Source organism: Castor canadensis, chromosome 10 (assembly GCF_047511655.1).
Source record: "Castor canadensis chromosome 10, mCasCan1.hap1v2, whole genome shotgun sequence".
NCBI lineage: Eukaryota > Metazoa > Chordata > Mammalia > Rodentia > Castoridae > Castor > Castor canadensis.
This window is the reverse complement of record NC_133395.1, coordinates 88259791-88286262: the sequence shown is the minus strand read 5'-3', so window position 1 is coordinate 88286262 and position 26472 is coordinate 88259791. Positions and strand designations below refer to the sequence as shown.

At 67.7% G+C, this 26472-nt stretch overlaps 12 non-coding genes across 12 annotated transcripts; all 12 read right to left on the bottom strand.

Moving 5' to 3' along the window:
* Positions 1 to 1238: 1238 nt before the first annotated feature.
* LOC141411861 (5S ribosomal RNA) lies at positions 1239 to 1357 on the bottom strand. Its single transcript, XR_012436701.1, has one exon. It is a non-coding gene; the product is annotated as a 5S ribosomal RNA (ribosomal RNA).
* Positions 1358 to 3502: 2145 nt separating this feature from the next.
* Positions 3503 to 3621, bottom strand: LOC141411860 (5S ribosomal RNA). The gene has a single exon (XR_012436700.1). It is a non-coding gene; the product is annotated as a 5S ribosomal RNA (ribosomal RNA).
* A 2145-nt stretch (positions 3622 to 5766) lies between these two features.
* On the bottom strand, positions 5767 to 5885 carry LOC141411859 (5S ribosomal RNA). Its single transcript, XR_012436699.1, has one exon. It is a non-coding gene; the product is annotated as a 5S ribosomal RNA (ribosomal RNA).
* A 2165-nt stretch (positions 5886 to 8050) lies between these two features.
* Positions 8051 to 8169, bottom strand: LOC141411858 (5S ribosomal RNA). Its single transcript, XR_012436698.1, has one exon. It is a non-coding gene; the product is annotated as a 5S ribosomal RNA (ribosomal RNA).
* Positions 8170 to 10311: 2142 nt separating this feature from the next.
* On the bottom strand, positions 10312 to 10430 carry LOC141411857 (5S ribosomal RNA). Its single transcript, XR_012436697.1, has one exon. It is a non-coding gene; the product is annotated as a 5S ribosomal RNA (ribosomal RNA).
* A 2142-nt stretch (positions 10431 to 12572) lies between these two features.
* On the bottom strand, positions 12573 to 12691 carry LOC141411855 (5S ribosomal RNA). Its single transcript, XR_012436695.1, has one exon. It is a non-coding gene; the product is annotated as a 5S ribosomal RNA (ribosomal RNA).
* Positions 12692 to 14856: 2165 nt separating this feature from the next.
* LOC141411854 (5S ribosomal RNA) lies at positions 14857 to 14975 on the bottom strand. The gene has a single exon (XR_012436694.1). It is a non-coding gene; the product is annotated as a 5S ribosomal RNA (ribosomal RNA).
* A 2145-nt stretch (positions 14976 to 17120) lies between these two features.
* On the bottom strand, positions 17121 to 17239 carry LOC141411853 (5S ribosomal RNA). Its single transcript, XR_012436693.1, has one exon. It is a non-coding gene; the product is annotated as a 5S ribosomal RNA (ribosomal RNA).
* Positions 17240 to 19384: 2145 nt separating this feature from the next.
* LOC141411852 (5S ribosomal RNA) lies at positions 19385 to 19503 on the bottom strand. Its single transcript, XR_012436692.1, has one exon. It is a non-coding gene; the product is annotated as a 5S ribosomal RNA (ribosomal RNA).
* Positions 19504 to 21648: 2145 nt separating this feature from the next.
* On the bottom strand, positions 21649 to 21767 carry LOC141411851 (5S ribosomal RNA). The gene has a single exon (XR_012436691.1). It is a non-coding gene; the product is annotated as a 5S ribosomal RNA (ribosomal RNA).
* A 2154-nt stretch (positions 21768 to 23921) lies between these two features.
* Positions 23922 to 24040, bottom strand: LOC141411850 (5S ribosomal RNA). The gene has a single exon (XR_012436690.1). It is a non-coding gene; the product is annotated as a 5S ribosomal RNA (ribosomal RNA).
* A 2151-nt stretch (positions 24041 to 26191) lies between these two features.
* On the bottom strand, positions 26192 to 26310 carry LOC141411849 (5S ribosomal RNA). Its single transcript, XR_012436689.1, has one exon. It is a non-coding gene; the product is annotated as a 5S ribosomal RNA (ribosomal RNA).
* Positions 26311 to 26472: the final 162 nt, after the last annotated feature.

Sequence of the window (26472 nt, the reverse complement as noted above, 5' to 3'; positions counted from 1 at the left end):
CCCGTACCCACCCTCCTGCCATCCCTGGCCCTGCTAGCAAATGGCAGAGATCCTCTGGCCTCCGAGCCCAGACAAAAATCCTGATGCAGTTGGCCGAGGGGCCGCAAACCAAGGCTTCGCTTGTTCCCGCTCAGGCCCCAGCCATACCCTCTTGTCCTTCGGCTGCTCGTGTGTGGGGTGGGGGAGAGGAGGGTGCGTCCCCGTGCGTGCGTGCGTGGTCTGGGTTTCTCTGCGTGGTGTGTGTGTGTGTGTGTGTGTGTGTGTGTGTGTGTGTGTGTGTGTTAGATGCCGTGCCTGGTGTAGGTGGGGAAGAGCAAGCCCTCACGCACAGAGCCCCATCACACACTGGGGCCGGGCCGAGGGGGTCAATCTGCTCGGCCTGATTGCGTTGGGCATACATTGCAGAAGGTGGGTTTTCCAAGGCGGAGCAGAGGGTCCCGGCACCTGAGGTTGTCCACGGGGAGAATGTCTGTTCCACGGGGGCAAGCGGTCCCTTCCGTCGTGCCCAAGCCCATGTGACCCCGAAGGCCAGGTGGCCCCGGTCCTTGAGCTGACTGAGGAGTGCTTTGAGACCCGGAGGGTGGCACAGGCGACTGGGCGCCAGCGGCGGCCCTCCCTCCCTTTGAGCGGGACGGGGAGCTGCCGCTGGCATCCGGAGCTCTGGCGGCCTGCGCCCTCTGTCCCTGTGACCGCAGGCTCTGCCGTGGGAGGCGGGATCCCACGTAGAGGTCGCGCGCTGGCTGCCCTGTCTTGGGTTGAGCGACGGAGCGCGACGTGGAGCAGCACCCGACTGAGGCTCCCTGCTTCTCTGTCCCCTGGCGTCTTGCCCTGGACCCAGTGCACCACCTTGTGGCGAGCCCAGGTGTGGCGCGTCCCGCTGTGGGGCCCGCTGGGGTGCAGGACCCACTTTCTCATGGCTTCCGCACGTCCCTCCCCGCCCGCCTGGAGGGCAGTTGGGGAGCGGTCCCCAACGTGGCCTGGGACCAACCTCGCTGGTGACCCGTGTCGCGGGCACGCGCCCCAGGAGAGTGTGGGGAGGGGAGAGGATTCGGGGACGTAGCTGTGAGGATTCGGTGTGCGTGGGTCTGGCGGGTGGCCCGGACGGGGTCGGGGTCGTGTTCACGGTGGGTCGTTGTGGTGGTGGTGGTGGTGGTGGTGCTGGGGGTGGTGGTGGTGGTGGGGGGGGTGGTGGCGAAGTCCCCGAAGACAAAAGGAGCAGCGAGGGAGGGAGGAGCAAAAGCCTACAGCACCCGGTATTCCCAGGCGGTCTCCCATCCAAGTACTAACCAGGCCCGACCCTGCTTAGCTTCCGAGATCAGACGAGATCGGGCGCGTTCAGGGTGGTATGGCCGTAGACGCTAGCCGCCGCCTCCGGGAGCCCCAAGAGCCTGCCGAGGGCCCCGGCGTGCGTCTCCACGCTGCTCTCCTGGCACGGCTGGGAGTCCGGGTGGGGGCTGGCAGCCCGGGGCCAGCGGCCAGAGGCCCCGCGCGCCTGCTCGGGCAGCCGGTCTCGCCCAGGTGGCCGCTGGGTGGCTTTCTTCCCGAGGTGTCCTGATGCCAGGACGAGGGTCAAGTTTTCTCGGGGGAAAATTTCTCAGTGCTCTCGGGCGCTTGTTCTTCTGGGAATGTCCACTGCTGTGGCCAAGGCGGGGGACGCACAGCTCGGGCCAGGGCAAGCAGCCGCCCTCCTCCGTCGCCTCCTGGAGCCGTATCCTTGGGTGGGTGCGTGGCTCCCAGCGGAGGTCTCGGGGACCCTTCCGGTCCTCTTCGTCCGGAAAGCGCCACTGCCCCTCCAGCCCATCAGGAAAACGGCAGCCGCGCCCTTCGCCGACCCGCTCCGCCCTCCTCCACACTCAGGGCCTGGGGCTGCGGGGCTGAATCGTGAGGCTTTCCAGCCCAGGACTTCACCTCTGGCCCCTTTCACACCCGGGATCTTGGGAAGAAGAAACAAAACCAAACACAGCCAAAGCCATCTCCTCCGACCCGGGGCCCCTCCACATCCCTTCCGATCCCGGGTTCCTGCCGGCCTCCCGGGGCGTTTCTCCCAGGCAGGCCTTCGCGGCCACTACACGGGGCTGAGCACTCGAGTCCTCGGGCGTCACGGGGCCCGCGGCCACGCCAAGCACGCACGACTCCCGGGTCTCGTCTGCTCCTGGGTGCCCTGGGCCTCTTCCCTGTGCCGCTGCTGGGTCTTGTGCCCCTGCTTGGCCTCCTTCAGACCCGGCCCCGTGCTACGCGGCCACGTGCTACAGGATCGTGCCAGCAGAACTGGCCCTGGCTGAGCCCCGTACCCACCCTCCTGCCATCCCTGGCCCTGCTAGCAAATGGCAGAGATCCTCTGGCCTCCGAGCCCAGACAAAAATCCTGATGCAGTTGGCCGAGGGGCCGCAAACCAAGGCTTCGCTTGTTCCCGCTCAGGCCCCAGCCATACCCTCTTGTCCTTCGGCTGCTCGTGTGTGGGGTGGGGGAGAGGAGGGTGCGTCCCCGTGCGTGCGTGCGTGGTCTGGGTGTCTCTGCGTGGTGTGTGTGTGTGTGTGTGTGTGTGTTAGATGCCGTGCCTGGTGTAGGTGGGGAAGAGCAAGCCCTCACGCACAGAGCCCCATCACACACTGGGGCCGGGCCGAGGGGGTCAATCTGCTCGGCCTGATTGCGTTGGGCATACATTGCAGAAGGTGGGTTTTCCAAGGCGGAGCAGAGGGTCCCGGCACCTGAGGTTGTCCACGGGGAGAATGTCTGTTCCACGGGGGCAAGCGGTCCCTTCCGTCGTGCCCAAGCCCATGTGACCCCGAAGGCCAGGTGGCCCCGGTCCTTGAGCTGACTGAGGAGTGCTTTGAGACCCGGAGGGTGGCACAGGCGACTGGGCGCCAGCGGCGGCCCTCCCTCCCTTTGAGCGGGACGGGGAGCTGCCGCTGGCATCCGGAGCTCTGGCGGCCTGCGCCCTCTGTCCCTGTGACCGCAGGCTCTGCCGTGGGAGGCGGGATCCCACGTAGAGGTCGCGCGCTGGCTGCCCTGTCTTGGGTTGAGCGACGGAGCGCGACGTGGAGCAGCACCCGACTGAGGCTCCCTGCTTCTCTGTCCCCTGGCGTCTTGCCCTGGACCCAGTGCACCACCTTGTGGCGAGCCCAGGTGTGGCGCGTCCCGCTGTGGGGCCCGCTGGGGTGCAGGACCCACTTTCTCATGGCTTCCGCACGTCCCTCCCCGCCCGCCTGGAGGGCAGTTGGGGAGCGGTCCCCAACGTGGCCTGGGACCAACCTCGCTGGTGACCCGTGTCGCGGGCGCGCGCCCCAGGAGAGTGTGGGGAGGGGAGAGGATTCGGGGACGTAGCTGTGAGGATTCGGTGTGCGTGGGTCTGGCGGGTGGCCCGGACGGGGTCGGGGTCGTGGTCACGGTGGGTCGTTGTGGTGGTGGTGGTGGTGGTGGTGCTGGGGGTGGTGGTGGTGGTGGGGGGGGTGGTGGCGAAGTCCCCGAAGACAAAAGGAGCAGCGAGGGAGGGAGGAGCAAAAGCCTACAGCACCCGGTATTCCCAGGCGGTCTCCCATCCAAGTACTAACCAGGCCCGACCCTGCTTAGCTTCCGAGATCAGACGAGATCGGGCGCGTTCAGGGTGGTATGGCCGTAGACGCTAGCCGCCGCCTCCGGGAGCCCCAAGAGCCTGCCGAGGGCCCCGGCGTGCGTCTCCACGCTGCTCTCCTGGCACGGCTGGGAGTCCGGGTGGGGGCTGGCAGCCCGGGGCCAGCGGCCAGAGGCCCCGCGCGCCTGCTCGGGCAGCCGGTCTCGCCCAGGTGGCCGCTGGGTGGCTTTCTTCCCGAGGTGTCCTGCTGCCAGGACGAGGGTCAAGTTTTCTCGGGGGAAAATTTCTCAGTGCTCTCGGGCGCTTGTTCTTCTGGGAATGTCCACTGCTGTGGCCAAGGCGGGGGACGCACAGCTCGGGCCAGGGCAAGCAGCCGCCCTCCTCCGTCGCCTCCTGGAGCCGTATCCTTGGGTGGGTGCGTGGCTCCCAGCGGAGGTCTCGGGGACCCTTCCGGTCCTCTTCGTCCGGAAAGCGCCACTGCCCCTCCAGCCCATCAGGAAAACGGCAGCCGCGCCCTTCGCCGACCCGCTCCGCCCTCCTCCACACTCAGGGCCTGGGGCTGCGGGGCTGAATCGTGAGGCTTTCCAGCCCAGGACTTCACCTCTGGCCCCTTTCACACCCGGGATCTTGGGAAGAAGAAACAAAACCAAACACAGCCAAAGCCATCTCCTCCGACCCGGGGCCCCTCCACATCCCTTCCGATCCCGGGTTCCTGCCGGCCTCCCGGGGCGTTTCTCCCAGGCAGGCCTTCGCGGCCACTACACGGGGCTGAGCACTCGAGTCCTCGGGCGTCACGGGGCCCGCGGCCACGCCAAGCACGCACGACTCCCGGGTCTCGTCTGCTCCTGGGTGCCCTGGGCCTCTTCCCTGTGCCGCTGCTGGGTCTTGTGCCCCTGCTTGGCCTCCTTCAGACCCGGCCCCGTGCTACGCGGCCACGTGCTACAGGATCGTGCCAGCAGAACTGGCCCTGGCTGAGCCCCGTACCCACCCTCCTGCCATCCCTGGCCCTGCTAGCAAATGGCAGAGATCCTCTGGCCTCCGAGCCCAGACAAAAATCCTGATGCAGTTGGCCGAGGGGCCGCAAACCAAGGCTTCGCTTGTTCCCGCTCAGGCCCCAGCCATACCCTCTTGTCCTTCGGCTGCTCGTGTGTGGGGTGGGGGAGAGGAGGGTGCGTCCCCGTGCGTGCGTGCGTGGTCTGGGTGTCTCTGCGTGGTGTGTGTGTGTGTGTGTGTGTGTGTTAGATGCCGTGCCTGGTGTAGGTGGGGAAGAGCAAGCCCTCACGCACAGAGCCCCATCACACACTGGGGCCGGGCCGAGGGGGTCAATCTGCTCGGCCTGATTGCGTTGGGCATACATTGCAGAAGGTGGGTTTTCCAAGGCGGAGCAGAGGGTCCCGGCACCTGAGGTTGTCCACGGGGAGAATGTCTGTTCCACGGGGGCAAGCGGTCCCTTCCGTCGTGCCCAAGCCCATGTGACCCCGAAGGCCAGGTGGCCCCGGTCCTTGAGCTGACTGAGGAGTGCTTTGAGACCCGGAGGGTGGCACAGGCGACTGGGCGCCAGCGGCGGCCCTCCCTCCCTTTGAGCGGGACGGGGAGCTGCCGCTGGCATCCGGAGCTCTGGCGGCCTGCGCCCTCTGTCCCTGTGACCGCAGGCTCTGCCGTGGGAGGCGGGATCCCACGTAGAGGTCGCGCGCTGGCTGCCCTGTCTTGGGTTGAGCGACGGAGCGCGACGTGGAGCAGCACCCGACTGAGGCTCCCTGCTTCTCTGTCCCCTGGCGTCTTGCCCTGGACCCAGTGCACCACCTTGTGGCGAGCCCAGGTGTGGCGCGTCCCGCTGTGGGGCCCGCTGGGGTGCAGGACCCACTTTCTCATGGCTTCCGCACGTCCCTCCCCGCCCGCCTGGAGGGCAGTTGGGGAGCGGTCCCCAACGTGGCCTGGGACCAACCTCGCTGGTGACCCGTGTCGCGGGCGCGCGCCCCAGGAGAGTGTGGGGAGGGGAGAGGATTCGGGGACGTAGCTGTGAGGATTCGGTGTGCGTGGGTCTGGCGGGTGGCCCGGACGGGGTCGGGGTCGTGGTCACGGTGGGTCGTTGTGGTGGTGGTGGTGGTGGTGGTGCTGGGGGTGGTGGTGGTGGTGGGGGGGGTGGTGGCGAAGTCCCCGAAGACAAAAGGAGCAGCGAGGGAGGGAGGAGCAAAAGCCTACAGCACCCGGTATTCCCAGGCGGTCTCCCATCCAAGTACTAACCAGGCCCGACCCTGCTTAGCTTCCGAGATCAGACGAGATCGGGCGCGTTCAGGGTGGTATGGCCGTAGACGCTAGCCGCCGCCTCCGGGAGCCCCAAGAGCCTGCCGAGGGCCCCGGCGTGCGTCTCCACGCTGCTCTCCTGGCACGGCTGGGAGTCCGGGTGGGGGCTGGCAGCCCGGGGCCAGCGGCCAGAGGCCCCGCGCGCCTGCTCGGGCAGCCGGTCTCGCCCAGGTGGCCGCTGGGTGGCTTTCTTCCCGAGGTGTCCTGCTGCCAGGACGAGGGTCAAGTTTTCTCGGGGGAAAATTTCTCAGTGCTCTCGGGCGCTTGTTCTTCTGGGAATGTCCACTGCTGTGGCCAAGGCGGGGGACGCACAGCTCGGGCCAGGGCAAGCAGCCGCCCTCCTCCGTCGCCTCCTGGAGCCGTATCCTTGGGTGGGTGCGTGGCTCCCAGCGGAGGTCTCGGGGACCCTTCCGGTCCTCTTCGTCCGGAAAGCGCCACTGCCCCTCCAGCCCATCAGGAAAACGGCAGCCGCGCCCTTCGCCGACCCGCTCCGCCCTCCTCCACACTCAGGGCCTGGGGCTGCGGGGCTGAATCGTGAGGCTTTCCAGCCCAGGACTTCACCTCTGGCCCCTTTCACACCCGGGATCTTGGGAAGAAGAAACAAAACCAAACACAGCCAAAGCCATCTCCTCCGACCCGGGGCCCCTCCACATCCCTTCCGATCCCGGGTTCCTGCCGGCCTCCCGGGGCGTTTCTCCCAGGCAGGCCTTCGCGGCCACTACACGGGGCTGAGCACTCGAGTCCTCGGGCGTCACGGGGCCCGCGGCCACGCCAAGCACGCACGACTCCCGGGTCTCGTCTGCTCCTGGGTGCCCTGGGCCTCTTCCCTGTGCCGCTGCTGGGTCTTGTGCCCCTGCTTGGCCTCCTTCAGACCCGGCCCCGTGCTACGCGGCCACGTGCTACAGGATCGTGCCAGCAGAACTGGCCCTGGCTGAGCCCCGTACCCACCCTCCTGCCATCCCTGGCCCTGCTAGCAAATGGCAGAGATCCTCTGGCCTCCGAGCCCAGACAAAAATCCTGATGCAGTTGGCCGAGGGGCCGCAAACCAAGGCTTCGCTTGTTCCCGCTCAGGCCCCAGCCATACCCTCTTGTCCTTCGGCTGCTCGTGTGTGGGGTGGGGGAGAGGAGGGTGCGTCCCCGTGCGTGCGTGCGTGGTCTGGGTGTCTCTGCGTGGTGTGTGTGTGTGTGTGTGTGTGTGTGTGTGTGTGTGTGTGTGTGTTAGATGCCGTGCCTGGTGTAGGTGGGGAAGAGCAAGCCCTCACGCACAGAGCCCCATCACACACTGGGGCCGGGCCGAGGGGGTCAATCTGCTCGGCCTGATTGCGTTGGGCATACATTGCAGAAGGTGGGTTTTCCAAGGCGGAGCAGAGGGTCCCGGCACCTGAGGTTGTCCACGGGGAGAATGTCTGTTCCACGGGGGCAAGCGGTCCCTTCCGTCGTGCCCAAGCCCATGTGACCCCGAAGGCCAGGTGGCCCCGGTCCTTGAGCTGACTGAGGAGTGCTTTGAGACCCGGAGGGTGGCACAGGCGACTGGGCGCCAGCGGCGGCCCTCCCTCCCTTTGAGCGGGACGGGGAGCTGCCGCTGGTATCCGGAGCTCTGGCGGCCTGCGCCCTCTGTCCCTGTGACCGCAGGCTCTGCCGTGGGAGGCGGGATCCCACGTAGAGGTCGCGCGCTGGCTGCCCTGTCTTGGGTTGAGCGACGGAGGGCGACTTGGAGCAGCACCCGACTGAGGCTCCCTGCTTCTCTGTCCCCTGGCGTCTTGCCCTGGACCCAGTGCACCACCTTGTGGCGAGCCCAGGTGTGGCGCGTCCCGCTGTGGGGCCCGCTGGGGTGCAGGACCCACTTTCTCATGGCTTCCGCACGTCCCTCCCCGCCCGCCTGGAGGGCAGTTGGGGAGCGGTCCCCAACGTGGCCTGGGACCAACCTCGCTGGTGACCCGTGTCGCGGGCGCGCGCCCCAGGAGAGTGTGGGGAGGGGAGAGGATTCGGGGACGTAGCTGTGAGGATTCGGTGTGCGTGGGTCTGGCGGGTGGCCCGGACGGGGTCGGGGTCGTGGTCACGGTGGGTCGTTGTGGTGGTGGTGGTGGTGGTGGTGCTGGGGGTGGTGGTGGTTGTGGGGGGGGTGGTGGCGAAGTCCCCGAAGACAAAAGGAGCAGCGAGGGAGGGAGGAGCAAAAGCCTACAGCACCCGGTATTCCCAGGCGGTCTCCCATCCAAGTACTAACCAGGCCCGACCCTGCTTAGCTTCCGAGATCAGACGAGATCGGGCGCGTTCAGGGTGGTATGGCCGTAGACGCTAGCCGCCGCCTCCGGGAGCCCCAAGAGCCTGCCGAGGGCCCCGGCGTGCGTCTCCACGCTGCTCTCCTGGCACGGCTGGGAGTCCGGGTGGGGGCTGGCAGCCCGGGGCCAGCGGCCAGAGGCCCCGCGCGCCTGCTCGGGCAGCCGGTCTCGCCCAGGTGGCCGCTGGGTGGCTTTCTTCCCGAGGTGTCCTGCTGCCAGGACGAGGGTCAAGTTTTCTCGGGGGAAAATTTCTCAGTGCTCTCGGGCGCTTGTTCTTCTGGGAATGTCCACTGCTGTGGCCAAGGCGGGGGACGCACAGCTCGGGCCAGGGCAAGCAGCCGCCCTCCTCCGTCGCCTCCTGGAGCCGTATCCTTGGGTGGGTGCGTGGCTCCCAGCGGAGGTCTCGGGGACCCTTCCGGTCCTCTTCGTCCGGAAAGCGCCACTGCCCCTCCAGCCCATCAGGAAAACGGCAGCCGCGCCCTTCGCCGACCCGCTCCGCCCTCCTCCACACTCAGGGCCTGGGGCTGCGGGGCTGAATCGTGAGGCTTTCCAGCCCAGGACTTCACCTCTGGCCCCTTTCACACCCGGGATCTTGGGAAGAAGAAACAAAACCAAACACAGCCAAAGCCATCTCCTCCGACCCGGGGCCCCTCCACATCCCTTCCGATCCCGGGTTCCTGCCGGCCTCCCGGGGCGTTTCTCCCAGGCAGGCCTTCGCGGCCACTACACGGGGCTGAGCACTCGAGTCCTCGGGCGTCACGGGGCCCGCGGCCACGCCAAGCACGCACGACTCCCGGGTCTCGTCTGCTCCTGGGTGCCCTGGGCCTCTTCCCTGTGCCGCTGCTGGGTCTTGTGCCCCTGCTTGGCCTCCTTCAGACCCGGCCCCGTGCTACGCGGCCACGTGCTACAGGATCGTGCCAGCAGAACTGGCCCTGGCTGAGCCCCGTACCCACCCTCCTGCCATCCCTGGCCCTGCTAGCAAATGGCAGAGATCCTCTGGCCTCCGAGCCCAGACAAAAATCCTGATGCAGTTGGCCGAGGGGCCGCAAACCAAGGCTTCGCTTGTTCCCGCTCAGGCCCCAGCCATACCCTCTTGTCCTTCGGCTGCTCGTGTGTGGGGTGGGGGAGAGGAGGGTGCGTCCCCGTGCGTGCGTGCGTGGTCTGGGTGTCTCTGCGTGGTGTGTGTGTGTGTGTGTGTGTGTGTTAGATGCCGTGCCTGGTGTAGGTGGGGAAGAGCAAGCCCTCACGCACAGAGCCCCATCACACACTGGGGCCGGGCCGAGGGGGTCAATCTGCTCGGCCTGATTGCGTTGGGCATACATTGCAGAAGGTGGGTTTTCCAAGGCGGAGCAGAGGGTCCCGGCACCTGAGGTTGTCCACGGGGAGAATGTCTGTTCCACGGGGGCAAGCGGTCCCTTCCGTCGTGCCCAAGCCCATGTGACCCCGAAGGCCAGGTGGCCCCGGTCCTTGAGCTGACTGAGGAGTGCTTTGAGACCCGGAGGGTGGCACAGGCGACTGGGCGCCAGCGGCGGCCCTCCCTCCCTTTGAGCGGGACGGGGAGCTGCCGCTGGCATCCGGAGCTCTGGCGGCCTGCGCCCTCTGTCCCTGTGACCGCAGGCTCTGCCGTGGGAGGCGGGATCCCACGTAGAGGTCACGCGCTGGCTGCCCTGTCTTGGGTTGAGCGACGGAGGGCGACGTGGAGCAGCACCCGACTGAGGCTCCCTGCTTCTCTGTCCCCTGGCGTCTTGCCCTGGACCCAGTGCACCACCTTGTGGCGAGCCCAGGTGTGGCGCGTCCCGCTGTGGGGCCCGCTGGGGTGCAGGACCCACTTTCTCATGGCTTCCGCACGTCCCTCCCCGCCCGCCTGGAAGGCAGTTGGGGAGCGGTCCCCAACGTGGCCTGGGACCAACCTCGCTGGTGACCCGTGTCGCGGGCGCGCGCCCCAGGAGAGTGTGGGGAGGGGAGAGGATTCGGGGACGTAGCTGTGAGGATTCGGTGTGCGTGGGTCTGGCGGGTGGCCCGGACGGGGTCGGGGTCGTGGTCACGGTGGGTCGTTGTGGTGGTGGTGGTGGTGGTGCTGGGGGTGGTGGTGGTGGTGGGGGGGGTGGTGGCGAAGTCCCCGAAGACAAAAGGAGCAGCGAGGGAGGGAGGAGCAAAAGCCTACAGCACCCGGTATTCCCAGGCGGTCTCCCATCCAAGTACTAACCAGGCCCGACCCTGCTTAGCTTCCGAGATCAGACGAGATCGGGCGCGTTCAGGGTGGTATGGCCGTAGACGCTAGCCGCCGCCTCCGGGAGCCCCAAGAGCCTGCCGAGGGCCCCGGCGTGCGTCTCCACGCTGCTCTCCTGGCACGGCTGGGAGTCCGGGTGGGGGCTGGCAGCCCGGGGCAAGCGGCCAGAGGCCCCGCGCGCCTGCTCGGGCAGCCGGTCTCGCCCAGGTGGCCGCTGGGTGGCTTTCTTCCCGAGGTGTCCTGCTGCCAGGACGAGGGTCAAGTTTTCTCGGGGGAAAATTTCTCAGTGCTCTCGGGCGCTTGTTCTTCTGGGAATGTCCACTGCTGTGGCCAAGGCGGGGGACGCACAGCTCGGGCCAGGGCAAGCAGCCGCCCTCCTCCGTCGCCTCCTGGAGCCGTATCCTTGGGTGGGTGCGTGGCTCCCAGCGGAGGTCTCGGGGACCCTTCCGGTCCTCTTCGTCCGGAAAGCGCCACTGCCCCTCCAGCCCATCAGGAAAACGGCAGCCGCGCCCTTCGCCGACCCGCTCCGCCCTCCTCCACACTCAGGGCCTGGGGCTGCGGGGCTGAATCGTGAGGCTTTCCAGCCCAGGACTTCACCTCTGGCCCCTTTCACACCCGGGATCTTGGGAAGAAGAAACAAAACCAAACACAGCCAAAGCCATCTCCTCCGACCCGGGGCCCCTCCACATCCCTTCCGATCCCGGGTTCCTGCCGGCCTCCCGGGGCGTTTCTCCCAGGCAGGCCTTCGCGGCCACTACACGGGGCTGAGCACTCGAGTCCTCGGGCGTCACGGGGCCCGCGGCCACGCCAAGCACGCACGACTCCCGGGTCTCGTCTGCTCCTGGGTGCCCTGGGCCTCTTCCCTGTGCCGCTGCTGGGTCTTGTGCCCCTGCTTGGCCTCCTTCAGACCCGGCCCCGTGCTACGCGGCCACGTGCTACAGGATCGTGCCAGCAGAACTGGCCCTGGCTGAGCCCCGTACCCACCCTCCTGCCATCCCTGGCCCTGCTAGCAAATGGCAGAGATCCTCTGGCCTCCGAGCCCAGACAAAAATCCTGATGCAGTTGGCCGAGGGGCCGCAAACCAAGGCTTCGCTTGTTCCCGCTCAGGCCCCAGCCATACCCTCTTGTCCTTCGGCTGCTCGTGTGTGGGGTGGGGGAGAGGAGGGTGCGTCCCCGTGCGTGCGTGCGTGGTCTGGGTGTCTCTGCGTGGTGTGTGTGTGTGTGTGTGTGTGTGTTAGATGCCGTGCCTGGTGTAGGTGGGGAAGAGCAAGCCCTCACGCACAGAGCCCCATCACACACTGGGGCCGGGCCGAGGGGGTCAATCTGCTCGGCCTGATTGCGTTGGGCATACATTGCAGAAGGTGGGTTTTCCAAGGCGGAGCAGAGGGTCCCGGCACCTGAGGTTGTCCACGGGGAGAATGTCTGTTCCACGGGGGCAAGCGGTCCCTTCCGTCGTGCCCAAGCCCATGTGACCCCGAAGGCCAGGTGGCCCCGGTCCTTGAGCTGACTGAGGAGTGCTTTGAGACCCGGAGGGTGGCACAGGCGACTGGGCGCCAGCGGCGGCCCTCCCTCCCTTTGAGCGGGACGGGGAGCTGCCGCTGGCATCCGGAGCTCTGGCGGCCTGCGCCCTCTGTCCCTGTGACCGCAGGCTCTGCCGTGGGAGGCGGGATCCCACGTAGAGGTCACGCGCTGGCTGCCCTGTCTTGGGTTGAGCGACGGAGGGCGACGTGGAGCAGCACCCGACTGAGGCTCCCTGCTTCTCTGTCCCCTGGCGTCTTGCCCTGGACCCAGTGCACCACCTTGTGGCGAGCCCAGGTGTGGCGCGTCCCGCTGTGGGGCCCGCTGGGGTGCAGGACCCACTTTCTCATGGCTTCCGCACGTCCCTCCCCGCCCGCCTGGAGGGCAGTTGGGGAGCGGTCCCCAACGTGGCCTGGGACCAACCTCGCTGGTGACCCGTGTCGCGGGCGCGCGCCCCAGGAGAGTGTGGGGAGGGGAGAGGATTCGGGGACGTAGCTGTGAGGATTCGGTGTGCGTGGGTCTGGCGGGTGGCCCGGACGGGGTCGGGGTCGTGGTCACGGTGGGTCGTTGTGGTGGTGGTGGTGGTGGTGCTGGGGGTGGTGGTGGTGGTGGGGGGGGTGGTGGCGAAGTCCCCGAAGACAAAAGGAGCAGCGAGGGAGGGAGGAGCAAAAGCCTACAGCACCCGGTATTCCCAGGCGGTCTCCCATCCAAGTACTAACCAGGCCCGACCCTGCTTAGCTTCCGAGATCAGACGAGATCGGGCGCGTTCAGGGTGGTATGGCCGTAGACGCTAGCCGCCGCCTCCGGGAGCCCCAAGAGCCTGCCGAGGGCCCCGGCGTGCGTCTCCACGCTGCTCTCCTGGCACGGCTGGGAGTCCGGGTGGGGGCTGGCAGCCCGGGGCCAGCGGCCAGAGGCCCCGCGCGCCTGCTCGGGCAGCCGGTCTCGCCCAGGTGGCCGCTGGGTGGCTTTCTTCCCGAGGTGTCCTGCTGCCAGGACGAGGGTCAAGTTTTCTCGGGGGAAAATTTCTCAGTGCTCTCGGGCGCTTGTTCTTCTGGGAATGTCCACTGCTGTGGCCAAGGCGGGGGACGCACAGCTCGGGCCAGGGCAAGCAGCCGCCCTCCTCCGTCGCCTCCTGGAGCCGTATCCTTGGGTGGGTGCGTGGCTCCCAGCGGAGGTCTCGGGGACCCTTCCGGTCCTCTTCGTCCGGAAAGCGCCACTGCCCCTCCAGCCCATCAGGAAAACGGCAGCCGCGCCCTTCGCCGACCCGCTCCGCCCTCCTCCACACTCAGGGCCTGGGGCTGCGGGGCTGAATCGTGAGGCTTTCCAGCCCAGGACTTCACCTCTGGCCCCTTTCACACCCGGGATCTTGGGAAGAAGAAACAAAACCAAACACAGCCAAAGCCATCTCCTCCGACCCGGGGCCCCTCCACATCCCTTCCGATCCCGGGTTCCTGCCGGCCTCCCGGGGCGTTTCTCCCAGGCAGGCCTTCGCGGCCACTACACGGGGCTGAGCACTCGAGTCCTCGGGCGTCACGGGGCCCGCGGCCACGCCAAGCACGCACGACTCCCGGGTCTCGTCTGCTCCTGGGTGCCCTGGGCCTCTTCCCTGTGCCGCTGCTGGGTCTTGTGCCCCTGCTTGGCCTCCTTCAGACCCGGCCCCGTGCTACGCGGCCACGTGCTACAGGATCGTGCCAGCAGAACTGGCCCTGGCTGAGCCCCGTACCCACCCTCCTGCCATCCCTGGCCCTGCTAGCAAATGGCAGAGATCCTCTGGCCTCCGAGCCCAGACAAAAATCCTGATGCAGTTGGCCGAGGGGCCGCAAACCAAGGCTTCGCTTGTTCCCGCTCAGGCCCCAGCCATACCCTCTTGTCCTTCGGCTGCTCGTGTGTGGGGTGGGGGAGAGGAGGGTGCGTCCCCGTGCGTGCGTGCGTGGTCTGGGTGTCTCTGCGTGGTGTGTGTGTGTGTGTGTGTGTGTGTGTGTGTGTGTGTGTGTGTGTTAGATGCCGTGCCTGGTGTAGGTGGGGAAGAGCAAGCCCTCACGCACAGAGCCCCATCACACACTGGGGCCGGGCCGAGGGGGTCAATCTGCTCGGCCTGATTGCGTTGGGCATACATTGCAGAAGGTGGGTTTTCCAAGGCGGAGCAGAGGGTCCCGGCACCTGAGGTTGTCCACGGGGAGAATGTCTGTTCCACGGGGGCAAGCGGTCCCTTCCGTCGTGCCCAAGCCCATGTGACCCCGAAGGCCAGGTGGCCCCGGTCCTTGAGCTGACTGAGGAGTGCTTTGAGACCCGGAGGGTGGCACAGGCGACTGGGCGCCAGCGGCGGCCCTCCCTCCCTTTGAGCGGGACGGGGAGCTGCCGCTGGCATCCGGAGCTCTGGCGGCCTGCGCCCTCTGTCCCTGTGACCGCAGGCTCTGCCGTGGGAGGCGGGATCCCACGTAGAGGTCGCGCGCTGGCTGCCCTGTCTTGGGTTGAGCGACGGAGCGCGACGTGGAGCAGCACCCGACTGAGGCTCCCTGCTTCTCTGTCCCCTGGCGTCTTGCCCTGGACCCAGTGCACCACCTTGTGGCGAGCCCAGGTGTGGCGCGTCCCGCTGTGGGGCCCGCTGGGGTGCAGGACCCACTTTCTCATGGCTTCCGCACGTCCCTCCCCGCCCGCCTGGAGGGCAGTTGGGGAGCGGTCCCCAACGTGGCCTGGGACCAACCTCGCTGGTGACCCGTGTCGCGGGCGCGCGCCCCAGGAGAGTGTGGGGAGGGGAGAGGATTCGGGGACGTAGCTGTGAGGATTCGGTGTGCGTGGGTCTGGCGGGTGGCCCGGACGGGGTCGGGGTCGTGTTCACGGTGGGTCGTTGTGGTGGTGGTGGTGGTGGTGGTGCTGGGGGTGGTGGTGGTGGTGGGGGGGGTGGTGGCGAAGTCCCCGAAGACAAAAGGAGCAGCGAGGGAGGGAGGAGCAAAAGCCTACAGCACCCGGTATTCCCAGGCGGTCTCCCATCCAAGTACTAACCAGGCCCGACCCTGCTTAGCTTCCGAGATCAGACGAGATCGGGCGCGTTCAGGGTGGTATGGCCGTAGACGCTAGCCGCCGCCTCCGGGAGCCCCAAGAGCCTGCCGAGGGCCCCGGCGTGCGTCTCCACGCTGCTCTCCTGGCACGGCTGGGAGTCCGGGTGGGGGCTGGCAGCCCGGGGCCAGCGGCCAGAGGCCCCGCGCGCCTGCTCGGGCAGCCGGTCTCGCCCAGGTGGCCGCTGGGTGGCTTTCTTCCCGAGGTGTCCTGCTGCCAGGACGAGGGTCAAGTTTTCTCGGGGGAAAATTTCTCAGTGCTCTCGGGCGCTTGTTCTTCTGGGAATGTCCACTGCTGTGGCCAAGGCGGGGGACGCATAGCTCGGGCCAGGGCAAGCAGCCGCCCTCCTCCGTCGCCTCCTGGAGCCGTATCCTTGGGTGGGTGCGTGGCTCCCAGCGGAGGTCTCGGGGACCCTTCCGGTCCTCTTTGTCCGGAAAGCGCCACTGCCCCTCCAGCCCATCAGGAAAACGGCAGCCGCGCCCTTCGCCGACCCGCTCCGCCCTCCTCCACACTCAGGGCCTGGGGCTGCGGGGCTGAATCGTGAGGCTTTCCAGCCCAGGACTTCACCTCTGGCCCCTTTCACACCCGGGATCTTGGGAAGAAGAAACAAAACCAAACACAGCCAAAGCCATCTCCTCCGACCCGGGGCCCCTCCACATCCCTTCCGATCCCGGGTTCCTGCCGGCCTCCCGGGGCGTTTCTCCCAGGCAGGCCTTCGCGGCCACTACACGGGGCTGAGCACTCGAGTCCTCGGGCGTCACGGGGCCCGCGGCCACGCCAAGCACGCACGACTCCCGGGTCTCGTCTGCTCCTGGGTGCCCTGGGCCTCTTCCCTGTGCCGCTGCTGGGTCTTGTGCCCCTGCTTGGCCTCCTTCAGACCCGGCCCCGTGCTACGCGGCCACGTGCTACAGGATCGTGCCAGCAGAACTGGCCCTGGCTGAGCCCCGTACCCACCCTCCTGCCATCCCTGGCCCTGCTAGCAAATGGCAGAGATCCTCTGGCCTCCGAGCCCAGACAAAAATCCTGATGCAGTTGGCCGAGGGGCCGCAAACCAAGGCTTCGCTTGTTCCCGCTCAGGCCCCAGCCATACCCTCTTGTCCTTCGGCTGCTCGTGTGTGGGGTGGGGGAGAGGAGGGTGCGTCCCCGTGCGTGCGTGCATGGTCTGGGTGTCTCTGCGTGGTGTGTGTGTGTGTGTGTGTGTGTGTTAGATGCCGTGCCTGGTGTAGGTGGGGAAGAGCAAGCCCTCACGCACAGAGCCCCATCACACACTGGGGCCGGGCCGAGGGGGTCAATCTGCTCGGCCTGATTGCGTTGGGCATACATTGCAGAAGGTGGGTTTTCCAAGGCGGAGCAGAGGGTCCCGGCACCTGAGGTTGTCCACGGGGAGAATGTCTGTTCCACGGGGGCAAGCGGTCCCTTCCGTCGTGCCCAAGCCCATGTGACCCCGAAGGCCAGGTGGCCCCGGTCCTTGAGCTGACTGAGGAGTGCTTTGAGACCCGGAGGGTGGCACAGGCGACTGGGCGCCAGCGGCGGCCCTCCCTCCCTTTGAGCGGGACGGGGAGCTGCCGCTGGCATCCGGAGCTCTGGTGGCCTGCGCCCTCTGTCCCTGTGACCGCAGGCTCTGCCGTGGGAGGCGGGATCCCACGTAGAGGTCGCGCGCTGGCTGCCCTGTCTTGGGTTGAGCGACGGAGCGCGACGTGGAGCAGCACCCGACTGAGGCTCCCTGCTTCTCTGTCCCCTGGCGTCTTGCCCTGGACCCAGTGCACCACCTTGTGGCGAGCCCAGGTGTGGCGCGTCCCGCTGTGGGGCCCGCTGGGGTGCAGGACCCACTTTCTCATGGCTTCCGCACGTCCCTCCCCGCCCGCCTGGAGGGCAGTTGGGGAGCGGTCCCCAACGTGGCCTGGGACCAACCTCGCTGGTGACCCGTGTCGCGGGCGCGCGCCCCAGGAGAGTGTGGGGAGGGGAGAGGATTCGGGGACGTAGCTGTGAGGATTCGGTGTGCGTGGGTCTGGCGGGTGGCCCGGACGGGGTCGGGGTCGTGGTCACGGTGGGTCGTTGTGGTGGTGGTGGTGGTGGTGGTGCTGGGGGTGGTGGTGGTGGTGGGGGGGGTGGTGGCGAAGTCCCCGAAGACAAAAGGAGCAGCGAGGGAGGGAGGAGCAAAAGCCTACAGCACCCGGTATTCCCAGGCGGTCTCCCATCCAAGTACTAACCAGGCCCGACCCTGCTTAGCTTCCGAGATCAGACGAGATCGGGCGCGTTCAGGGTGGTATGGCCGTAGACGCTAGCCGCCGCCTCCGGGAGCCCCAAGAGCCTGCCGAGGGCCCCGGCGTGCGTCTCCACGCTGCTCTCCTGGCACGGCTGGGAGTCCGGGTGGGGGCTGGCAGCCCGGGGCCAGCGGCCAGAGGCCCCGCGCGCCTGCTCGGGCAGCCGGTCTCGCCCAGGTGGCCGCTGGGTGGCTTTCTTCCCGAGGTGTCCTGCTGCCAGGACGAGGGTCAAGTTTTCTCGGGGGAAAATTTCTCAGTGCTCTCGGGCGCTTGTTCTTCTGGGAATGTCCACTGCTGTGGCCAAGGCGGGGGACGCACAGCTCGGGCCAGGGCAAGCAGCCGCCCTCCTCCGTCGCCTCCTGGAGCCGTATCCTTGGGTGGGTGCGTGGCTCCCAGCGGAGGTCTCGGGGACCCTTCCGGTCCTCTTCGTCCGGAAAGCGCCACTGCCCCTCCAGCCCATCAGGAAAACGGCAGCCGCGCCCTTCGCCGACCCGCTCCGCCCTCCTCCACACTCAGGGCCTGGGGCTGCGGGGCTGAATCGTGAGGCTTTCCAGCCCAGGACTTCACCTCTGGCCCCTTTCACACCCGGGATCTTGGGAAGAAGAAACAAAACCAAACACAGCCAAAGCCATCTCCTCCGACCCGGGGCCCCTCCACATCCCTTCCGATCCCGGGTTCCTGCCGGCCTCCCGGGGCGTTTCTCCCAGGCAGGCCTTCGCGGCCACTACACGGGGCTGAGCACTCGAGTCCTCGGGCGTCACGGGGCCCGCGGCCACGCCAAGCACGCACGACTCCCGGGTCTCGTCTGCTCCTGGGTGCCCTGGGCCTCTTCCCTGTGCCGCTGCTGGGTCTTGTGCCCCTGCTTGGCCTCCTTCAGACCCGGCCCCGTGCTACGCGGCCACGTGCTACAGGATCGTGCCAGCAGAACTGGCCCTGGCTGAGCCCCGTACCCACCCTCCTGCCATCCCTGGCCCTGCTAGCAAATGGCAGAGATCCTCTGGCCTCCGAGCCCAGACAAAAATCCTGATGCAGTTGGCCGAGGGGCCGCAAACCAAGGCTTCGCTTGTTCCCGCTCAGGCCCCAGCCATACCCTCTTGTCCTTCGGCTGCTCGTGTGTGGGGTGGGGGAGAGGAGGGTGCGTCCCCGTGCGTGCGTGCGTGGTCTGGGTGTCTCTGCGTGGTGTGTGTGTGTGTGTGTGTGTGTGTTAGATGCCGTGCCTGGTGTAGGTGGGGAAGAGCAAGCCCTCACGCACAGAGCCCCATCACACACTGGGGCCGGGCCGAGGGGGTCAATCTGCTCGGCCTGATTGCGTTGGGCATACATTGCAGAAGGTGGGTTTTCCAAGGCGGAGCAGAGGGTCCCGGCACCTGAGGTTGTCCACGGGGAGAATGTCTGTTCCACGGGGGCAAGCGGTCCCTTCCGTCGTGCCCAAGCCCATGTGACCCCGAAGGCCAGGTGGCCCCGGTCCTTGAGCTGACTGAGGAGTGCTTTGAGACCCGGAGGGTGGCACAGGCGACTGGGCGCCAGCGGCGGCCCTCCCTCCCTTTGAGCGGGACGGGGAGCTGCCGCTGGCATCCGGAGCTCTGGCGGCCTGCGCCCTCTGTCCCTGTGACCGCAGGCTCTGCCGTGGGAGGCGGGATCCCACGTAGAGGTCGCGCGCTGGCTGCCCTGTCTTGGGTTGAGCGACGGAGCGCGACGTGGAGCAGCACCCGACTGAGGCTCCCTGCTTCTCTGTCCCCTGGCGTCTTGCCCTGGACCCAGTGCACCACCTTGTGGCGAGCCCAGGTGTGGCGCGTCCCGCTGTGGGGCCCGCTGGGGTGCAGGACCCAGTTTCTCATGGCTTCCGCACGTCCCTCCCCGCCCGCCTGGAGGGCAGTTGGGGAGCGGTCCCCAACGTGGCCTGGGACCAACCTCGCTGGTGACCCGTGTCGCGGGCGCGCGCCCCAGGAGAGTGTGGGGAGGGGAGAGGATTCGGGGACGTAGCTGTGAGGATTCGGTGTGCGTGGGTCTGGCGGGTGGCCCGGACGGGGTCGGGGTCGTGGTCACGGTGGGTCGTTGTGGTGGTGGTGGTGGTGGTGGTGCTGGGGGTGGTGGTGGTGGTGGGGGGGGTGGTGGCGAAGTCCCCGAAGACAAAAGGAGCAGCGAGGGAGGGAGGAGCAAAAGCCTACAGCACCCGGTATTCCCAGGCGGTCTCCCATCCAAGTACTAACCAGGCCCGACCCTGCTTAGCTTCCGAGATCAGACGAGATCGGGCGCGTTCAGGGTGGTATGGCCGTAGACGCTAGCCGCCGCCTCCGGGAGCCCCAAGAGCCTGCCGAGGGCCCCGGCGTGCGTCTCCACGCTGCTCTCCTGGCACGGCTGGGAGTCCGGGTGGGGGCTGGCAGCCCGGGGCCAGCGGCCAGAGGCCCCGCGCGCCTGCTCGGGCAGCCGGTCTCGCCCAGGTGGCCGCTGGGTGGCTTTCTTCCCGAGGTGTCCTGCTGCCAGGACGAGGGTCAAGTTTTCTCGGGGGAAAATTTCTCAGTGCTCTCGGGCGCTTGTTCTTCTGGGAATGTCCACTGCTGTGGCCAAGGCGGGGGACGCACAGCTCGGGCCAGGGCAAGCAGCCGCCCTCCTCCGTCGCCTCCTGGAGCCGTATCCTTGGGTGGGTGCGTGGCTCCCAGCGGAGGTCTCGGGGACCCTTCCGGTCCTCTTCGTCCGGAAAGCGCCACTGCCCCTCCAGCCCATCATGAAAACGGCAGCCGCGCCCTTCGCCGACCCGCTCCGCCCTCCTCCACACTCAGGGCCTGGGGCTGCGGGGCTGAATCGTGAGGCTTTCCAGCCCAGGACTTCACCTCTGGCCCCTTTCACACCCGGGATCTTGGGAAGAAGAAACAAAACCAAACACAGCCAAAGCCATCTCCTCCGACCCGGGGCCCCTCCACATCCCTTCTGATCCCGGGTTCCTGCCGGCCTCCCGGGGCGTTTCTCCCAGGCAGGCCTTCGCGGCCACTACACGGGGCTGAGCACTCGATTCCTCGGGCGTCACGGGGCCCGCGGCCACGCCAAGCACGCACGACTCCCGGGTCTCGTCTGCTCCTGGGTGCCCTGGGCCTCTTCCCTGTGCCGCTGCTGGGTCTTGTGCCCCTGCTTGGCCTCCTTCAGACCCGGCCCCGTGCTACGCGGCCACGTGCTACAGGATCGTGCCAGCAGAACTGGCCCTGGCTGAGCCCCGTACCCACCCTCCTGCCATCCCTGGCCCTGCTAGCAAATGGCAGAGATCCTCTGGCCTCCGAGCCCAGACAAAAATCCTGATGCAGTTGGCCGAGGGGCCGCAAACCAAGGCTTCGCTTGTTCCCGCTCAGGCCCCAGCCATACCCTCTTGTCCTTCGGCTGCTCGTGTGTGGGGTGGGGGAGAGGAGGGTGCGTCCCCGTGCGTGCGTGCGTGGTCTGGGTGTCTCTGCGTGGTGTGTGTGTGTGTGTGTGTGTGTGTTAGATGCCGTGCCTGGTGTAGGTGGGGAAGAGCAAGCCCTCACGCACAGAGCCCCATCACACACTGGGGCCGGGCCGAGGGGGTCAATCTGCTCGGCCTGATTGCGTTGGGCATACATTGCAGAAGGTGGGTTTTCCAAGGCGGAGCAGAGGGTCCCGGCACCTGAGGTTGTCCACGGGGAGAATGTCTGTTCCACGGGGGCAAGCGGTCCCTTCCGTCGTGCCCAAGCCCATGTGACCCCGAAGGCCAGGTGGCCCCGGTCCTTGAGCTGACTGAGGAGTGCTTTGAGACCCGGAGGGTGGCACAGGCGACTGGGCGCCAGCGGCGGCCCTCCCTCCCTTTGAGCGGGACGGGGAGCTGCCGCTGGCATCCGGAGCTCTGGCGGCCTGCGCCCTCTGTCCCTGTGACCGCAGGCTCTGCTGTGGGAGGCGGGATCCCACGTAGAGGTCGCGCGCTGGCTGCCCTGTCTTGGGTTGAGCGACGGAGCGCGACGTGGAGCAGCACCCGACTGAGGCTCCCTGCTTCTCTGTCCCCTGGCGTCTTGCCCTGGACCCAGTGCACCACCTTGTGGCGAGCCCAGGTGTGGCGCGTCCCGCTGTGGGGCCCGCTGGGGTGCAGGACCCACTTTCTCATGGCTTCCGCACGTCCCTCCCCGCCCGCCTGGAGGGCAGTTGGGGAGCGGTCCCCAACGTGGCCTGGGACCAACCTCGCTGGTGAACCGTGTCGCGGGCGCGCGCCCCAGGAGAGTGTGGGGAGGGGAGAGGATTCGGGGACGTAGCTGTGAGGATTCGGTGTGCGTGGGTCTGGCGGGTGGCCCGGACGGGGTCGGGGTCGTGGTCACGGTGGGTCGTTGTGGTGGTGGTGGTGGTGGTGGTGCTGGGGGTGGTGGTGGTGGTGGGGGGGGTGGTGGCGAAGTCCCCGAAGACAAAAGGAGCAGCGAGGGAGGGAGGAGCAAAAGCCTACAGCACCCGGTATTCCCAGGCGGTCTCCCATCCAAGTACTAACCAGGCCCGACCCTGCTTAGCTTCCGAGATCAGACGAGATCGGGCGCGTTCAGGGTGGTATGGCCGTAGACGCTAGCCGCCGCCTCCGGGAGCCCCAAGAGCCTGCCGAGGGCCCCGGCGTGCGTATCCACGCTGCTCTCCTGGCACGGCTGGGAGTCCGGGTGGGGGCTGGCAGCCCGGGGCCAGCGGCCAGAGGCCCCGCGCGCCTGCTCGGGCAGCCGGTCTCGCCCAGGTGGCCGCTGGGTGGCTTTCTTCCCGAGGTGTCCTGCTGCCAGGACGAGGGTCAAGTTTTCTCGGGGGAAAATTTCTCAGTGCTCTCGGGCGCTTGTTCTTCTGGGAATGTCCACTGCTGTGGCCAAGGCGGGGGACGCACAGCTCGGGCCAGGGCAAGCAGCCGCCCTCCTCCGTCGCCTCCTGGAGCCGTATCCTTGGGTGGGTGCGTGGCTCCCAGCGGAGGTCTCGGGGACCCTTCCGGTCCTCTTCGTCCGGAAAGCGCCACTGCCCCTCCAGCCCATCATGAAAACGGCAGCCGCGCCCTTCGCCGACCCGCTCCGCCCTCCTCCACACTCAGGGCCTGGGGCTGCGGGGCTGAATCGTGAGGCTTTCCAGCCCAGGACTTCACCTCTGGCCCCTTTCACACCCGGGATCTTGGGAAGAAGAAACAAAACCAAACACAGCCAAACACAGCCAAAGCCATCTCCTCCGACCCGGGGCCCCTCCACATCCCTTCCGATCCCGGGTTCCTGCCGGCCTCCCGGGGCGTTTCTCCCAGGCAGGCCTTCGCGGCCACTACACGGGGCTGAGCACTCGAGTCCTCGGGCGTCACGGGGCCCGCGGCCACGCCAAGCACGCACGACTCCCGGGTCTCGTCTGCTCCTGGGTGCCCTGGGCCTCTTCCCTGTGCCGCTGCTGGGTCTTGTGCCCCTGCTTGGCCTCCTTCAGACCCGGCCCCGTGCTACGCGGCCACGTGCTACAGGATCGTGCCAGCAGAACTGGCCCTGGCTGAGCCCCGTACCCACCCTCCTGCCATCCCTGGCCCTGCTAGCAAATGGCAGAGATCCTCTGGCCTCCGAGCCCAGACAAAAATCCTGATGCAGTTGGCCGAGGGGCCGCAAACCAAGGCTTCGCTTGTTCCCGCTCAGGCCCCAGCCATACCCTCTTGTCCTTCGGCTGCTCGTGTGTGGGGTGGGGGAGAGGAGGGTGCGTCCCCGTGCGTGCGTGCGTGGTCTGGGTGTCTCTGCGTGGTGTGTGTGTGTGTGTGTGTGTGTGTTAGATGCCGTGCCTGGTGTAGGTGGGGAAGAGCAAGCCCTCACGCACAGAGCCCCATCACACACTGGGGCCGGGCCGAGGGGGTCAATCTGCTCGGCCTGATTGCGTTGGGCATACATTGCAGAAGGTGGGTTTTCCAAGGCGGAGCAGAGGGTCCCGGCACCTGAGGTTGTCCACGGGGAGAATGTCTGTTCCACGGGGGCAAGCGGTCCCTTCCGTCGTGCCCAAGCCCATGTGACCCCGAAGGCCAGGTGGCCCCGGTCCTTGAGCTGACTGAGGAGTGCTTTGAGACCCGGAGGGTGGCACAGGCGACTGGGCGCCAGCGGCGGCCCTCCCTCCCTTTGAGCGGGACGGGGAGCTGCCGCTGGCATCCGGAGCTCTGGCGGCCTGCGCCCTCTGTCCCTGTGACCGCAGGCTCTGCCGTGGGAGGCGGGATCCCACGTAGAGGTCGCGCGCTGGCTGCCCTGTCTTGGGTTGAGCGACGGAGCGCGACGTGGAGCAGCACCCGACTGAGGCTCCCTGCTTCTCTGTCCCCTGGCGTCTTGCCCTGGACCCAGTGCACCACCTTGTGGCGAGCCCAGGTGTGGCGCGTCCCGCTGTGGGGCCCGCTGGGGTGCAGGACCCACTTTCTCATGGCTTCCGCACGTCCCTCCCCGCCCGCCTGGAGGGCAGTTGGGGAGCGGTCCCCAACGTGGCCTGGGACCAACCTCGCTGGTGACCCGTGTCGCGGGCGCGCGCCCCAGGAGAGTGTGGGGAGGGGAGAGGATTCGGGGACGTAGCTGTGAGGATTCGGTGTGCGTGGGTCTGGCGGGTGGCCCGGACGGGGTCGGGGTCGTGGTCACGGTGGGTCGTTGTGGTGGTGGTGGTGGTGGTGGTGCTGGGGGTGGTGGTGGTGGGGGGGGGGTGGTGGCGATGTCCCCGAAGACAAAAGGAGCAGCGAGGGAGGGAGGAGCAAAAGCCTACAGCACCCGGTATTCCCAGGCGGTCTCCCATCCAAGTACTAACCAGGCCCGACCCTGCTTAGCTTCCGAGATCAGACGAGATCGGGCGCGTTCAGGGTGGTATGGCCGTAGACGCTAGCCGCCGCCTCCGGGAGCCCCAAGAGCCTGCCGAGGGCCCCGGCGTGCGTCTCCACGCTGCTCTCCTGGCACGGCTGGGAGTCCGGGTGGGGGCTGGCAGCCCGGGGCCAGCGGCCAGAGGCCCCGCGCGCCTGCTCGGGCAGCCGGTCTCGCCCAGGTGGCCGCTGGGTGGCTTTCTTCCCGAGGTGTCCTGCTGCCAGGACGAGGGTCAAGTTTTCTCGGGGGAAAATTTCTCAGTGCTCTCGGGCGCTTGTTCTTCTGGGAATGTCCACTGCTGTGGCCAAGGCGGGGGACGCACAGCTCGGGCCAGGGCAAGCAGCCGCCCTCCTCCGTCGCCTCCTGGAGCCGTATCCTTGGGTGGGTGCGTGGCTCCCAGCGGAGGTCTCGGGGACCCTTCCGGTCCTCTTCGTCCGGAAAGCGCCACTGCCCCTCCAGCCCATCAGGAAAACGGCAGCCGCGCCCTTCGCCGACCCGCTCCGCCCTCCTCCACACTCAGGGCCTGGGGCTGCGGGGCTGAATCGTGAGGCTTTCCAGCCCAGGACTTCACCTCTGGCCCCTTTCACACCCGGGATCTTGGGAAGAAGAAACAAAACCAAACACAGCCAAAGCCATCTCCTCCGACCCGGGGCCCCTCCACATCCCTTCCGATCCCGGGTTCCTGCCGGCCTCCCGGGGCGTTTCTCCCAGGCAGGCCTTCGCGGCCACTACACGGGGCTGAGCACTCGAGTCCTCGGGCGTCACGGGGCCCGCGGCCACGCCAAGCACGCACGACTCCCGGGTCTCGTCTGCTCCTGGGTGCCCTGGGCCTCTTCCCTGTGCCGCTGCTGGGTCTTGTGCCCCTGCTTGGCCTCCTTCAGACCCGGCCCCGTGCTACGCGGCCACGTGCTACAGGATCGTGCCAGCAGAACTGGCCCTGGCTGAGCCCCGTACCCACCCTCCTGCCATCCCTGGCCCTGCTAGCAAATGGCAGAGATCCTCTGGCCTCCGAGCCCAGACAAAAATCCTGATGCAGTTGGCCGAGGGGCCGCAAACCAAGGCTTCGCTTGTTCCCGCTCAGGCCCCAGCCATACCCTCTTGTCCTTCGGCTGCTCGTGTGTGGGGTGGGGGAGAGGAGGGTGCGTCCCCGTGCGTGCGTGCGTGGTCTGGGTGTCTCTGCGTGGTGTGTGTGTGTGTGTGTGTGTGTGTGTGTGTTAGATGCCGTGCCTGGTGTAGGTGGGGAAGAGCAAGCCCTCACGCACAGAGCCCCATCACACACTGGGGCCGGGCCGAGGGGGTCAATCTGCTCGGCCTGATTGCGTTGGGCATACATTGCAGAAGGTGGGTTTTCCAAGGCGGAGCAGAGGGTCCCGGCACCTGAGGTTGTCCACGGGGAGAATGTCTGTTCCACGGGGGCAAGCGGTCCCTTCCGTCGTGCCCAAGCCCATGTGACCCCGAAGGCCAGGTGGCCCCGGTCCTTGAGCTGACTGAGGAGTGCTTTGAGACCCGGAGGGTGGCACAGGCGACTGGGCGCCAGCGGCGGCCCTCCCTCCCTTTGAGCGGGACGGGGAGCTGCCGCTGGCATCCGGAGCTCTGGCGGCCTGCGCCCTCTGTCCCTGTGACCGCAGGCTCTGCCGTGGGAGGCGGGATCCCACGTAGAGGTCGCGCGCTGGCTGCCCTGTCTTGGGTTGAGCGACGGAGCGCGACGTGGAGCAGCACCCGACTGAGGCTCCCTGCTTCTCTGTCCCCTGGCGTCTTGCCCTGGACCCAGTGCACCACCTTGTGGCGAGCCCAGGTGTGGCGCGTCCCGCTGTGGGGCCCGCTGGGGTGCAGGACCCACTTTCTCATGGCTTCCGCACGTCCCTCCCCGCCCGCCTGGAGGGCAGTTGGGGAGCGGTCCCCAACGTGGCCTGGGACCAACCTCGCTGGTGACCCGTGTCGCGGGCGCGCGCCCCAGGAGAGTGTGGGGAGGGGAGAGGATTCGGGGACGTAGCTGTGAGGATTCGGTGTGCGTGGGTCTGGCGGGTGGCCCGGACGGGGTCGGGGTCGTGGTCACGGTGGGTCGTTGTGGTGGTGGTGGTGGTGGTGGTGCTGGGGGTGGTGGTGGTGGTGGGGGGGGTGGTGGCGAAGTCCCCGAAGACAAAAGGAGCAGCGAGGGAGGGAGGAGCAAAAGCCTACAGCACCCGGTATTCCCAGGCGGTCTCCCATCCAAGTACTAACCAGGCCCGACCCTGCTTAGCTTCCGAGATCAGACGAGATCGGGCGCGTTCAGGGTGGTATGGCCGTAGACGCTAGCCGCCGCCTCCGGGAGCCCCAAGAGCCTGCCGAGGGCCCCGGCGTGCGTCTCCACGCTGCTCTCCTGGCACGGCTGGGAGTCCGGGTGGGGGCTGGCAGCCCGGGGCCAGCGGCCAGAGGCCCCGCGCGCCTGCTCGGGCAGCCGGTCTCGCCCAGG